Source organism: Canis lupus, chromosome 5 (assembly GCF_048164855.1).
Source record: "Canis lupus baileyi chromosome 5, mCanLup2.hap1, whole genome shotgun sequence".
Classification (NCBI taxonomy): domain Eukaryota; kingdom Metazoa; phylum Chordata; class Mammalia; order Carnivora; family Canidae; genus Canis; species Canis lupus.
This window is the reverse complement of record NC_132842.1, coordinates 72,979,181-72,992,820: the sequence shown is the minus strand read 5'-3', so window position 1 is coordinate 72,992,820 and position 13,640 is coordinate 72,979,181. Positions and strand designations below refer to the sequence as shown.

The following is a 13,640-nucleotide window of genomic DNA, read 5'->3' as shown; positions in this document are numbered from 1 at the left end:
CAGAAAGGTAGAGTCCTGTGATGGTAGCCCTACAAGTATCACATGGGGTGGAGTGGAATAGAAGTTCCCCAAAGGAAAGAATAGTGAACACACAAAAATAGTTGTCCTCAAAGTGGCAATTGGCCAAGCTGAATGCACAACTCCATCTGGAGTGAGATCTGGGCAGCAACGTCTCCTCTTCGAGGCAGAAAGTTCCAGAAGAGAGAATAAAATGATAATGATAATAATAATAATAATAATAATAATAATAAGAGAAAATGGACTCCTGTGGACCATTATTTCTATTCAAATCTCATTCTATTTTCCTAACAAAGGAGATGCCTAAAAAATATAAAATAAAATAAAATAAAATAAAATAAAATAATAAAATAAAATAATAAAATAAAATAAAATAAAATAAAATAAAATAAAATAAAATAAAATAAAATAAATAAAAGGAGACTCCTGCCCCCAAGAGGCCAATGATCAATTCCACCAACTCCTTGATGACTGATTGGATCCTTGAGGTGGCTTTAGACTTCACAGTGAGGTGCATTTTGACCAATTACGCCACCACCCAAGTCAACAATCATCCTGCATACTGTAGCTTTTCTCAGACTCAGAGAGACTGACACTAAAGATAGTTCCTAAAAAGCCTAAGCATCCCATTTTTGCATTATATTTTGTAGGCTCACAATGAATTTTCTCCTTTTGGAAAACTTGGCAGAGGGAAAAAAAAGTCTGTTAACCTAAGTAACCAAGCCTATATAAGTCTAAATTGTCATCTATCAGATTTTCTTAAAATGAGGCCCACTTGAGCTTATAAACCAAGGTGATGATTTAACACAGCAACACGGAATGTGTTAAAAACACCACATTAAAATTTACACAGCACTCAATGGGATATACCATATTAATAGAATAAAGGACAAAAATATGATTGTCTCAATACAGGCTTATTTCATTTTATTGCTCTTCACTTAATGGCACTTCACAGATAAATTGAAGGTTTTGTGGCAACTCTGTGTCAAGCAAGTCTGTCGACGTCATTTTTCCAACAGCATTTGCTCGCTTCGTGTCTCTGTGTCACGTTTTGGTAATTCTCTCAGTATTTCAAACTTTGTCATTATTATTACATACGTTATATGACACCAAAAGCTCAGATGATGGTTAACATCTATTAACAAAAAAGTATTTTTTTAATTGAGGGATGTACATTTTTTGAGACTTAATCCTATTGCACCCTTAGTAGGCTACAGCATAGGAGGAATATAACTTTTACATGCACTAGGAAACCCCAAAATTCACTTGACTCACTTTATTGTGATATTTGCTTTATTGCAGGGGTCTGGAACCAAAGGCACAATATCTCTGAGGTTCGCCTATAGATGCATAAAAAAGCATTTGACAAAATCCAACCTCTTTTCATGATAAAAACACTCAACAAAGTCAAGAGTAGAGGGGAACTCTTTCAGCCTAATAACGGGGCATCTATAGAAAACCTACAGCTAATATCACACTTAATAGTTGAAGACTGAATGTTTACCCTTAAGATCAGTGTAGAGTGGCTGCTAGGAGCTGGGGACAGAGAAATAGGAAGTGACTACTAATGGGTACAGACTTTCTTTTGAGGATGTTGAAAATGTTCTGAAATAAGACGGTAGCAAATGTTGCACAACCTTGTGAGTGAATATCCTCAAAACCACTGAGTTGTGTGCTTTAAAATGGTAAGTTTCGTGATATGTGAATTATATCTCAAACAAAATTGTTACTAAAAATGTATATTTACACAGGGGCAACTAGTTAAAGTATAGCTAGAAGGCGAAAAAACATTCCACAGTCCCTGGCAATTTGTTTGAGACAGGAGAATTATTTCTTGTAATATCCTCTTGAGCTTCCCCAAAACAGGAGGGAAAGAGATCCCAGCCTAAGAATTTAATTTTGTTAGGGGGAAGAAAAACCCTGTAATTTTCTAGTGTGTTTGGTCCTTTGTTTTGAAGGGCCCGTTAAGGGTCCTTTGTTTTGAAGCGTTCAGTGAATCAGTGTCAGCCTGGCCTTTAGCCTGGCGTCTGGTATGGAGAAGAAAATCCTTTGTGTAATGAAGTATGAGAAGTTCGGAGTACACAGGAGACTGGAATGGAGCTAGGGAGAGGCTGGAGGAGATGGGGGCCAGTGGATTCCTAAAGGGGGATACAGTCAGAAAGAAATTCCTCTTGGCAGGAATGGCCCATGAAATTTTAGGACAGTGATGTCTTCTAGATCATTTTAAGCTGGTGCCCATACTATGCTGAACTTGTCCTTCTGTTTCCCCCAAATCTCAGTGGAATCTGCAAAGTGCTAGTGATATTTGGATGAAGGGAGGAACCAGGAATGTGTCCAGAAGTGTCTGAGAGCGCCTGCAAGAAAAAACAGCACCAGAGGAGCAAGAGTAACTGTAAGAAATGCTATTTCTTGGGCTAGCCAAGAGGTGGTCACCCCACATCCATGTCATCCCTTGCCAACATCACAGAAATTAGGGAGAGACAGCTGGAGACCAACCTAAAGATGGCTTTGGGGGCACCTGGGTGGCTCAGTTGGTGGAGCATGTCACTCTTCTTTTTTTTTTTTTTTAAGATTTATTTACTTGTTTGAGAGATAGAAAGAGAGCGTGAGAACATGAGCAGGGGGCAGAGAGAGAGAGAGAGAGAGAGAGAAGCAGATCCCCTGCTGAGTGGAGAGCCTGACTCCGGGCTTGATCGTGGGATTCTGAGATCATAACCTGAGCCCAAGTGAGACACTTAACTGACCACTCAGGTGCCCCAGGAACATGTCAGGCTTGATCTCGAGGTCGTGAGTTCAAGTCCCACGTTGGGGGTAGAGTTTACTTAAAGAACAAAAAAGGGATGAGGGTATCTGGGTGGCTCAGTCAGTGGAGAATCCGACTCTTGATTTTGGCTCAGGTCATGATGACAGGGTCCTGGGATCAAGCTTGCAATAGGGCTCCATGCTCAGCAGGGAGTCTACTTGAGATTCTCTCTCTCTCCTCTCTCTCTCTCTCCTCCACACCTACTCCTTCATGCTCTCTCAAATAAATAATCTTAAAAGAAATAAAAGGAAGGCTACATGTTATAAAAAGTCAAACTCCAAAAAAAAAAAAAAAAGTCAAACTCCAAAAATAATTAACCAATAAGGATATTTTTTTTTTTCATATAACAAGAAGTCCTAAATTGGATGGGTTCTGGGGTTGGTGAATTCAGCAGCTTAATGAAGTGATCAAAGGCCCACTGTTCTTTGACTCTTGCTGCTCTACTATCCACAGTTTGTTGGCTTGTCTTCAGGCCACCAGAGATCCAATTACCCTGTTTATATACTAAAGTGAGCCTATGTTTTCTTGATCAGAATTCTTTTGGCTACAAATGTCAAAAATCCAATCTAGGCCAATTTAAGGAAAATAGGAATCAAATAGGACTTCAGGCATGTCTGGAACCAAGAGGTCATCAAACTCTCTTTTATTTCATCTTTCACATTTATTTGATTCTGTTTGGCTTTGCTCTCAGGCAGCAGGATGACTGCTGGCATACCCAATCTTCAATGCCATATATCTCATGCTTTGTAGTGGGGGAACAGGGAGGGTGCCATGGGGAGGGAGAGAGAGAGAGGTTCTTTTCCTTCTGGTGTCCATATGACAAATTTTTTTTAATATTTTATTTATTTATTCATGAGAGACACAGAGAGAGAGAGAGGCAGAGACACAAGCAGAGGGAGAAACAGGCTCTATGCAGGGAGCCCGATGTGGGACTCGATCCTGGGTCTCCAGGATCACACCCTGAGCTGAAGGCTGATGCTCAACCACTGAGCCACCCAGGCGTCCCCCATATGACAAATTTCATGAAGGGATCCTGACTGACTAAGTCACAGGCCCAACCCTGGACCAATCGCTGGCAACAAAAGAACATAGACCTTGGATTGACCAGCCTTGTGTCTTCCACCACTCCTGGGACTTGAGGTCAGGACCACCCAAACCACAAAGACTGAGCTGAATTTGGGGAAGGAAAAATGATTTCCCACGGGAAGACAGGCAGAGCAACAAAAATGTGTCTGGCACCTCCCTGAAGGCTGAGAACAAGAGGACACCAGGATTCCAATACAAACTGAGGCTAACAGTCACCTTCCAAGAAATCAGAAGGAAAGAGTGAAAGAAACTGGAATTTTGGGAGGGCCTACTATGTACTTTCCCAAGGTCACAGAGCTAGAACATGACAGAGCCTGGATTTAAATCTATGCCTTTTTAGTTCTAGGGGGACTAAGCACAGAGGAGACAAGATAAAGAGAGACTACACTATTGTGAAGAAAATATGTCCAGCAAACACCATAGCAAAGCACTTAGCCCAACCAGGGAAGCCTTTCTGGAGGAGGAAATGCTTGAACTGAGGTTTGAAGGACAATAGGTGTTTGTCAAAAGAGTAAAGGAGAGAAACAGGAAAAGAGGTTGTCTGAGTAGGCGGGGAGATCTCCAAAGGCCAGAGTTTCAACTTTGGAGAGTCACTGTCTCCGTGGGGTGGGAGCTTCCTTGTCCTGCCTCCTCTCAGCCCTACCCCATGCCATTGCGCCATGACAAGCCGTCATTTTTCTGAGACACACAGTTATTCCCATGGGGGTTTCCAGAAGCATTCTCACAGTGGTTGAAGCAGTGGCCTTCATTCTACTCTCTGTATGGCCAGCTACTCTCTGTATGACTATTGGCTATTCACTTCCCTCTTTGGATGGAATTATCCATACAATTAGAGTGGGCAAACGGACTGTGGTGATGGTTGTACATATCTATGACTACACTAGAAACCACCGAATTGTACACTTGAAATAGGTGAAATGTATGGTATGTGAATTACATCTCAATAAAGCTGTTTTAAAAAAAAAATTGTGGGCTAGGTGATAGGGCAAGTTGCAGAACTACTGCAGTCAAGGCTTTGCTACTTTGTAGCCAGGTGACCTTGGCACTTTGTTTTGCTTTATCTCTCTGAACCTCATTTTTTTGAACCTCATTTTCCTTGTTTTAGGAAGGGAATTATATCCTTGTCTCATTTAGGTAGTTAAGGAAAAGGTGCAGTAAGGTGTTGCAATGTTAGAATTCTGGCTCTATCACTACGGTCTCTCTGTGCCTCTACTACCCCCCCCCTTTTTTTTTTAAGATTTTATTTATTTATTCACGAGAGACACAGAGAGAGAGAGAGAGAGAGAGAGGCAGAGACACAGGTAGAGGAAGAAGCAGGCTCCATGCAGGGAGCCGGATGTGGGACCCGATCCCGGGTCTCCAGGATCACACCTTGGGCTGAAGGCAGCGCTAAACCGCTGAGGCACCCGGGCTGCCCCTACCCCATCTGTATAATGAGAGTAAGAAGACCTAGTTCATAGCGTTGTTGGGAAGATTGACTTGACACCTATTCAGTTCTTAGAACTATGCCTGGCAAGTGGCTCAATAGTTAAATAAAAATGGTAGGTCATTTATTATATCCACTTCATAATCCTAGATTCTATTTGGGAGCTTCTCTAAGAGATTAAACTGCCCACCGAAGTCTCTATTGGATTCCCTGAGAACTGAGGATTCCCCTGCCTTCAAGGTAGTACACAATTTTGGGGGTGGTCAGCCAACCTGTGCTCTTCTTCTCTAAAATTGCCTTTTCCATATGAGTGGGCTTTGGCAGTTCCCAGCCATGACCAAATGGACAGGGGCAGACCCCACACCTGAGCTGGAACAGTCAACTTCTTTCTCCCAAAAATTTGGAAATTAGGACACTAGTATGTGTTTACCGGGTGGCGCTGGAGCTGAGACATTTTGTGCCATGGTAATGGAGATATGAAGAAGACAGGGAGGAGCCCAGAACAGAGCCATAAAGAAGAATACGAAACCCCTAGCCTCAGAGGGAAAAGGAGAGAGTAGTTCTACCTTGAACCCTGGTGCATTCCCACTTAGTCATTTAACAAATTTATTGAACATCTACTATGTTCTACGCCCAAGAATAAAGCAGTGAACAAGAAGGACAGATTCCTACCCTGAGGAATGGAAACCCACTGAAAAGTTCTGTGCAGGGAAACAACATAATCTTACTATATTTTTAAAAAATTGGGGCACCTGGGTGACTCAGTCAGTTGGGTGTCCGACACTTGGTTTCGGATCAGCTCATGATTTCATGAGTTGTGGGATCAGGCCCCATATTGGGATCCATGCTTGGCAGGTGGTCTAGTTGAATATTCTCTCTCTCTCTCTCTCCCTCTGCCCGCCCCCCATGCTCGCTCATGCTCTCTCTAGAGAGAGAACATGTGCAAAACCGTGTGAACATCAGAAGGGGCAGAGGGAGAGAGAGAATGTCAAGCAGACTTCATGCCCAGCACAGAGCCCTATATGGGGCTGGATCTCACAACCCTGAGATCATGACCTGAGCTGAAACCAAGAGTCAGATGCCCAATCAACTGAGCCACCCAGGTGCCCCCCAAAATAAATCTTTTTTTAAAAGATTTTATGTATTTATTCATGAGAGACACACAAAGAGACACAGAAACATAGACAGAGGGAGGCCTGCTGCGGTACTCGATGCCAGGACCCCAGGATCATGACCTGAGCCAAAGGCAGACACTCAACCACTGAGCCACCCAGGTGCCCCCCAAAAAATAAATCTTGAAAAAAATCATTTTGGCTGCTGTGTGAAGAATGAGTTGTAGGGGAACAAGTGGAAAATTGGAGAAAATGTCGCAATGGTCCAGGCAAGAGATGATGATGGCTCAGACTATGGCAGTGCAGAGGAGTGGTGACCAAGAGGGGATCTATTTTGAAGTTTCCAGTTCCTGGTTCTAGTTCCTCATGAGACCTGTCTACTTCCTGCCTGTGAGCTCATCCAGATTCCACACCCCCCCCTTTCCCTTCTCCAACGTGTTTATTATGCTTGGACTAGTGTGTACCACGGATTCTGTTATTAGGAATTGAACCATCCCTGACTAAGTCACCTTGGTTCTTCAGGCTAGTTTAATTCACCACTAGCCAGGACATGACCAGTTTCATTTTCCCTGCATTAAGGAAAGTGTTTTCTCCTATGAGTCACACATATAAGAATCAGCAAGTTTCCAAGGAAATGTTTTCTTCTGGAGAACTTTCAAAGGAAATAGTCAAAGAAGATTTATTTTGTGATATGGAAAAAATGCTTATGATGTATCCTATGCTGTCTCCTATTATATCTACAAGGTCAGATAAGGGGAACAGATAATAGTAACATTTGCTAACATGTTTGGCTATTATGTGCCAGCCTTTTTCAAAAGCTTTGTATATATTTTTTAAAGATTTATTTAGTTATTTGAGAGAGCACGCACGCATGTGTGCGCAGGGGGAGGGACAGGAGGAGAGCAAGAGGGAGAGCAGACTCCCCGCGGAGCATGGAGCCAGATACAGGGCCCCATCTCATGACCGTGAGATCACAACCTAAGCTGAAATCAAGAGTTGGAGGCCAACCCACTGAGGCACCCAGGCATCCCAAAGCTTTGTGTATTTTAATTCATTAAAGCTTCAAGGCAACCCCTCTATGAGGTAGGCTATCATAGTTCTTATTTTACAATTCATTTCATTGCCCTATTTGACAACTGAGAAAACCGAGGCACAGAGAGGTTTAATAAGTGTCTAAGATGATGAAACCTAAGTGGTAGATCTGTGATTCAACCTGGGCATTCGAGCTTCATGCCCTCAGCCAGTGTTTCTCCACTATGAGTTCTGATGGCATTTTGGGTGGGATGATTCTTATGTACAGGACTGTCCACCTAACTCATTGTGGTTAATGTAGTTTCCCGGGCTTTACAGACATTAATTCAGTTAAATCCTTTCCCCATCCCTATGAGTTAGGTGTTACTACTTTCATCCCCATTTTACAGAAGAGGAAACTGAGGTTAAATAGCTTGTCTTGAGTTATCCAGCTCATGGAGGGGGTGGGCATGGCAGAGGGTGCCACTAGGGTTTAAACACAAGCAGTCTGGCTCTAGCTGTTGCTTTTAACCATTCTGTCCTCCTGCCTCATTAAGAGGTAAGAGAATAGATGAAGGAGTGGAGCACCCTGGCCAATTGCACCGTTAAGGAGAGTCCAGCAGGCCTTTCAGCGTGGGCTTAGGAGCTCAAGGGAGCTACTCCAGCTGGAAAGGTGAAGACTGGCAGGAACCAGTGACCATTTCTTCATGCGAGACTAACCAGCAGGTAAAGGGGAAGGGAGAAGTGGTCAGAAAAACTCTAATCTGCAAAGCATATAGGCCAGGAACTGGGGTTAATCCAGAAGTGGGAATCAGGAATCGACAGCAGAGCAAAGCCAAAGGAATGTCCAGAGCACTGGCCTGCTGGGGGGTGGGAGGGGGGTGCCTTATCTTCCCTGACTTGGGTTTTCCCCAGTTCCTCCTCCTGCAGCTCTTCCTTCCCGTAAAGGTATCACGTTGCCTGAGGCATCCTGGGCACTCGTTTCTCTGTAACTCTGCACTTTTATACTCAAGATACGCTCTGCAATTGGCACCAATTTGGGCAAAGCCACTAATAGCTGATGCCAAATCAAATCCGTGACTCTATAATTTGACTCCAAAAATAACTCAGCCAAAGCTGAAGGCTGAAGGCCTGGAGATACTGGTATCTGCCCTCCCAGACTTTCTACTTTTAAGCTGCAGAGTTATATTTTGTTTTTTTAAAGATTTTATTTATTTATTCATGAGAGACACAGAGAGGCAGAGACATAAGCAGAGGGAGAAGTAGGCTCCCTGCAGGGAGCCTGATGCAGGACTCGATCCCGGGACCCCAAGATCACGACCTGAGCCAAAGGCAGATGCTCAACCACTGACTGAGCCACCCAGGCACCCCAAGGTGCAGAGTTTAAAAGGTAAACTTGTGGAAAGCAGCAGTGGGACACTGCCCAGGACACCACCTCACTTTGAATTCAACTTCTGTAGTCCAGCTCTGGGACTGTAGCCCAGACCGGTAACTTTGTCTTCATTTTCTGCCTCATTTCAGACCTTTAAACTTGTGGAGGATTTGGACACAGACTCTCCTCTCTGATTCCTCTTATCCTGCCTACTTCGGAAGGAACACCCAATCCTGGGCCAGCAATTACCTGTTTGCCAGTGGGCGAAACCCACTCAAACCAGTGGGTTTCTCCAGAGGAATTTATTATATGAACCCAGGGATCTTACAGAGCCCAAGGCAATAATTGCAGCCATGTAATAGGATGTAGAAATGGGGCCTTTCCCTGCCAGAGCATAGACATCATGTCCCAAAGTGAATGTGAAGTCATCTCCCAAGTAGAAGTTACAAAAGCAAAATGTAGAACCTGTTTTTCTACCTTTGGACGTCTGGGGCAGATCTGTGATATTAAAATGTGGGCAGAATGTAGAAAGAGGAGGGGTTTGATGAAGACATATCTTAGGAGAGAACTTTGTCTGCCCTGTTTTCCCACCATCTCACCCCTGCCCCTAGAATGACACGGCAGAGAGGGAGAGAGGCATAGAACACATCATTTCAAGCCCAGGAAGGCAGTTCTTCAATGACAGGGGAGCCTCTCCACACTGAGGCCCGAGGCTGACTTCTCCCTAATCAATCCTGAAGATAAGAGATGGCTCACCAACTACTTTGACAACTTTTATCAAGAGCTTTATATGTTAGGCAGCCCGGGTGCGTCAGCGGTTTAGCGCCACCTACGGCCCAGGGCGTGATCCTGGAGACCCCGGATCAAATCCCGAATCCCGGGATGGAGCCTGCTTTCCCCTCTGCCTCTCTCTCTCTCTCTCTCTCTCTCTATCTATCTCTCCTGGATAAATAAATAAAATCTTTAAAAAAAGAAAAAGAACTTCATATGCTAGATACGATTCTATGTATTAACGCATTTAATCCTCCCCATAAGCCTGCATAGTAAATGCTATATATTTCAATATATATATTGACTCTTTCTTTCACCTACATGTTGTAAATATTTTCCCACAATAAATATTCTTTCTCACATCAATAAATATTCACACGGAGTTGATGGCTGCAATCTTCCTTTGCAAAAAAGCATCATAGTTTAGCACATGGACTCTGGAGTCAGATCACCTGGTTCAAATCCAGTCTCTACCAATCATATATGGTTCAGGACCATTTTTATAAAGGAAATGAGTACTTGTAAGCTGAGGTTGGAAACCTGCATGACCCCCTCCCCATCTCCAGCCCTTTGGGGTCACCTTTTACTCCGCTTCTATTTCTCAAACACTGAGCATCTTCCAGAAACTGGAGATGCATCAATGAATGAAATAGATGTATTCTTTGCTTTCAGAGTTTATATTCTAGGAAGGGAGACACACATTAACCAATAAAAATGCCAAAAAAGTCATGCAAAATAATACAAATGGATAAATTCAATATAGAAAAAAAGCAAGGGGCTGCTGAGATGGGGAAAACTGTCTTTCTTGGGAAGTTACATAAAACTGGCTTAAACTCCCAGAGCTTGAGAGTGGGATATTCAGAGCCCCTCCCTGCACGTCTAAAGATACACGTGACTGGGGGTGGAGGACAGTGAACTTTCAGCTTCCGGTTTCCCGGCTCTAGTTCCCTTCTCTTGCATTCTTAACTCCCCGCCTTTCTATAGGTTCCTGGGATGAACTAGCAGGACCCTGAAAACCACGATACTGCTTGGGGTCTTGGTTTACTTCCTCCTCTGCCCAAAATATGTTGTTTGTTTAGAGAGAGGGAGAGAGCAAGCACGTGCAGGGGTTGGAGGTGGGAGTGGGTTAGAAGGAGAGAGAGTATTTTAAGGAGGCTCCATGCTCAGGGTAGAGCAAGCCACAAGTCTCAATCTCTGACCCTGACATTAGGACCTGAGCCAAAATCAAGAGTCTGGCACTCAGATGACTGAGTTACCCAGGCACACCCCTCACTTGGGATATGGTTTTTTACCAACTGAGTTCTTATAGGTCTTGGCAGGCCCGTGAAGCAGCTCCCTTTCAAATGTAGGGCCCTTTGGAGATTACCTCATCCCACCACTCCTCCATCATCAGATGGAGAAACTGAGCTGGTCACCTTCGATACTTTTGTAGAGAAATTTAAGTTTCTCCTGAATCAGAAAATTATTATGATAAAATGCACATTCAAAGGGACATAGAAATTAATCTGAAGTTTCATCAAAAACTATCAAATCATCATCATCATTTGGGGCATTTCCACATTCCAGATCGAGAATCAAAGCTGAGGGAACTGAACAAGATGCATAGAAATGGATGTTTCAGAAAAGAGAAGTAACGGCAGTCGACAGGAAGAACAACATCCTCAATTTTCAAGATACTTACCGAGTGTGCATATGTTTTTTTTTTTTTCCTAAGTTCCCTCTTCAAAGAAAAAGTATTCCTCCTCAGTTCAAATAAACTTTTACTTATTGGCACACCCTGTTTGCCTTTGCTGTTAAAGAGACAAAAACCAAGCAAATTGTGAGAATCCTTATATAAAATTTTAAAAATTATAAGGGTCAGTGCTGGCAAAGACATAACAAAACCGGTATTTACACAATTTGCTGATGACATTGTAACTGGAATAACCCCCTTTTGAAAGCAATTTGGCAATATATTTTAGGAGACAAAAAGTTCTCCTGGAAGAACACAGGCAACACCCTTTTTGAACTCAGCCACGGTAACTTCTTGCAAGATACATCCACGAAGGCAAAAGAAACAAAAGCAAAAATGAACTATTGGGACTTCATCAAGATAAGAAGCTTTTGCACAGCAAAGGATACAGTCAACAAAACTAAAAGACAACCTACAGAATGGGAGAGGATATTTGCAAATGATGTATCAGATAAAGGGCTAGTTTCCAAGATCTATAAAGAACTTATTGGGGATCCCTGGGTGACGCAGCTGTTTAGCGCCTGCCTTTGGCCCAGGGCGCGATCCTGGAGACCCTGGATCAAGTCCCACGTCGGGCTCCCGTTGCATGGAGCCTGCTTCTCCCTCTGCCTGTGTCTCTGCCTCTCTCTCTCTCTCTGTGTGACTATCATAAATAAATAAGAATTAAAAAAAAAGAACTTATTAAACTCAACAGCAAAGAAACAAACAATCCAATCATGAAATGGGCAAAAGACATGAAGAGAAATCTCACAGAGGAAGACATAGACATGGCCAACATGCACATGAGAAAATGCTCTGCATCACTTGCCATCAGGGAAATACAAATCAAGACCACAATGAGATACCACCTCACACCAGTGAGAATGGGGAAAATTAACAAGGCAGGAAACCACAAATGTTGGAGAGGATGCGGAGGAAAGGGAACCCTCTTGCACTGTTGGTGGGAATGTGAACTGGTGCAGCCACTCTGGAAAACTGTGTGGAGGTTCCTCAGAGAGTTAAAAATAGATCTGCCCTACGACCCAGCAATTGCACTGCTGGGGATTTACCCCAAAGATACAGATGCAGTGAAACGCTGGGACACCTGCCCCCTGATGTTTCTAGCAGCAATGTCCACAATAGCCAAACTGTGGAAGGAGCCTCGGTGTCCATCGAAAGATGAATGGATAAAGAAGATGTGGTTTATGTATACAATGGAATATTCCTCAGCCATTAGAAATGACAAATACCCACCACTTGCTTCGACATGGATGGAACTGGAGGGTATTATGCTGAGTGAAATAAGTCAATCGGAGAAGGACAAACATTATATGGTCTCATTCATTTGGGGAATATAAATAATAGTGAAAGGGAATATAAGGGAAGGGAGAAGAAATGTGTGGGAAATATCAGAAAGGGAGACAGAACATAAAGACTCTTAACTCTGGGAAACGAACTAGGGGTGGTGGAAGGGGAGGAGGGCTGGGGGTGGGGGTGAATGGGTGACGGGCACTGAGGGGGGCACTTGACGGGATGAGCACTGGGTGTTATTCTGTATGTTGGCAAATTGAACACCAATAAAAAATAAATTTATTATAAAAATAAATAAAATTAAATTTTAAAAAAAGTTCTCCTGGAACTTTCTCCTAATTAAATCAAATAAAGAGGAAATGAGGTAGCAAAAATTTGGAAATGACCTATGTGTCTAAGGTGTTTTGAGTGCTTACTTTGTGGTGAGTCCCATGTTGTACACTTGACACAGATTATCTCATTTAATCTTAAAACACTTCTAAACAATATATGCTAATTTACCCCTCATATAACAAGTGGGAAAACTAAGGCTATAGGAAATAGTGTAGTTTGCCGATGGCTCAACAGAGTTAAAGCTGGGATTTGAATCCAGGCAGTCGGCTTCCAGGGCCGCATGCCCCACCACTGTGTTTTGCTGTCTCTGCCCAGTCTCTAATGTCAGTGACCTGTTGCTCCAGTGCAACTTCCTTTTTCTCCAACCCAACCCTAAACATGATAGTGATATCTTGATCTGATAATGAGTTTAGGAAAAGCTTCAAGCAAGGGATGTCTTTAGTAGTCAGGAGTAATGATGATCCAGAACTCCCTTCTGCTCTGCAGTGGTATGTGGAGGAGGGGCAGTGAACAGCCGTTTGTCAAGTCTCCACAACTCAATGACTGTGGATAGGTCATTTCATGAAATCCTCCCAACTCCAAGTGGGGATCATTAGCCTCCTTGACATGTGTGGAAATTGAGACTCGGAAAGAGGAGGTGACCAGCTCAAGGTCATCCAGGTTAGTGAAAATGGTCCCAGGAT

The 13,640-nt window shown here is 43.3% G+C and overlaps 1 long non-coding RNA gene across 1 annotated transcript in view; it reads left to right on the top strand.

Moving 5' to 3' along the window:
• LOC140634085 (uncharacterized) overlaps nucleotides 1–9,954 on the top strand; it is a 35,235-nt gene extending 25,281 nt beyond the window's left edge. The window contains exons 3-6 of the long non-coding RNA XR_012031639.1: nucleotides 2,301–2,413; nucleotides 8,017–8,185; nucleotides 8,688–8,849; nucleotides 8,981–9,954. This is a non-coding gene — a long non-coding RNA (uncharacterized lncRNA). The remainder of the gene's footprint in view (nucleotides 1–2,300; nucleotides 2,414–8,016; nucleotides 8,186–8,687; nucleotides 8,850–8,980) is intronic.
• Nucleotides 9,955–13,640: the final 3,686 nt, after the last annotated feature.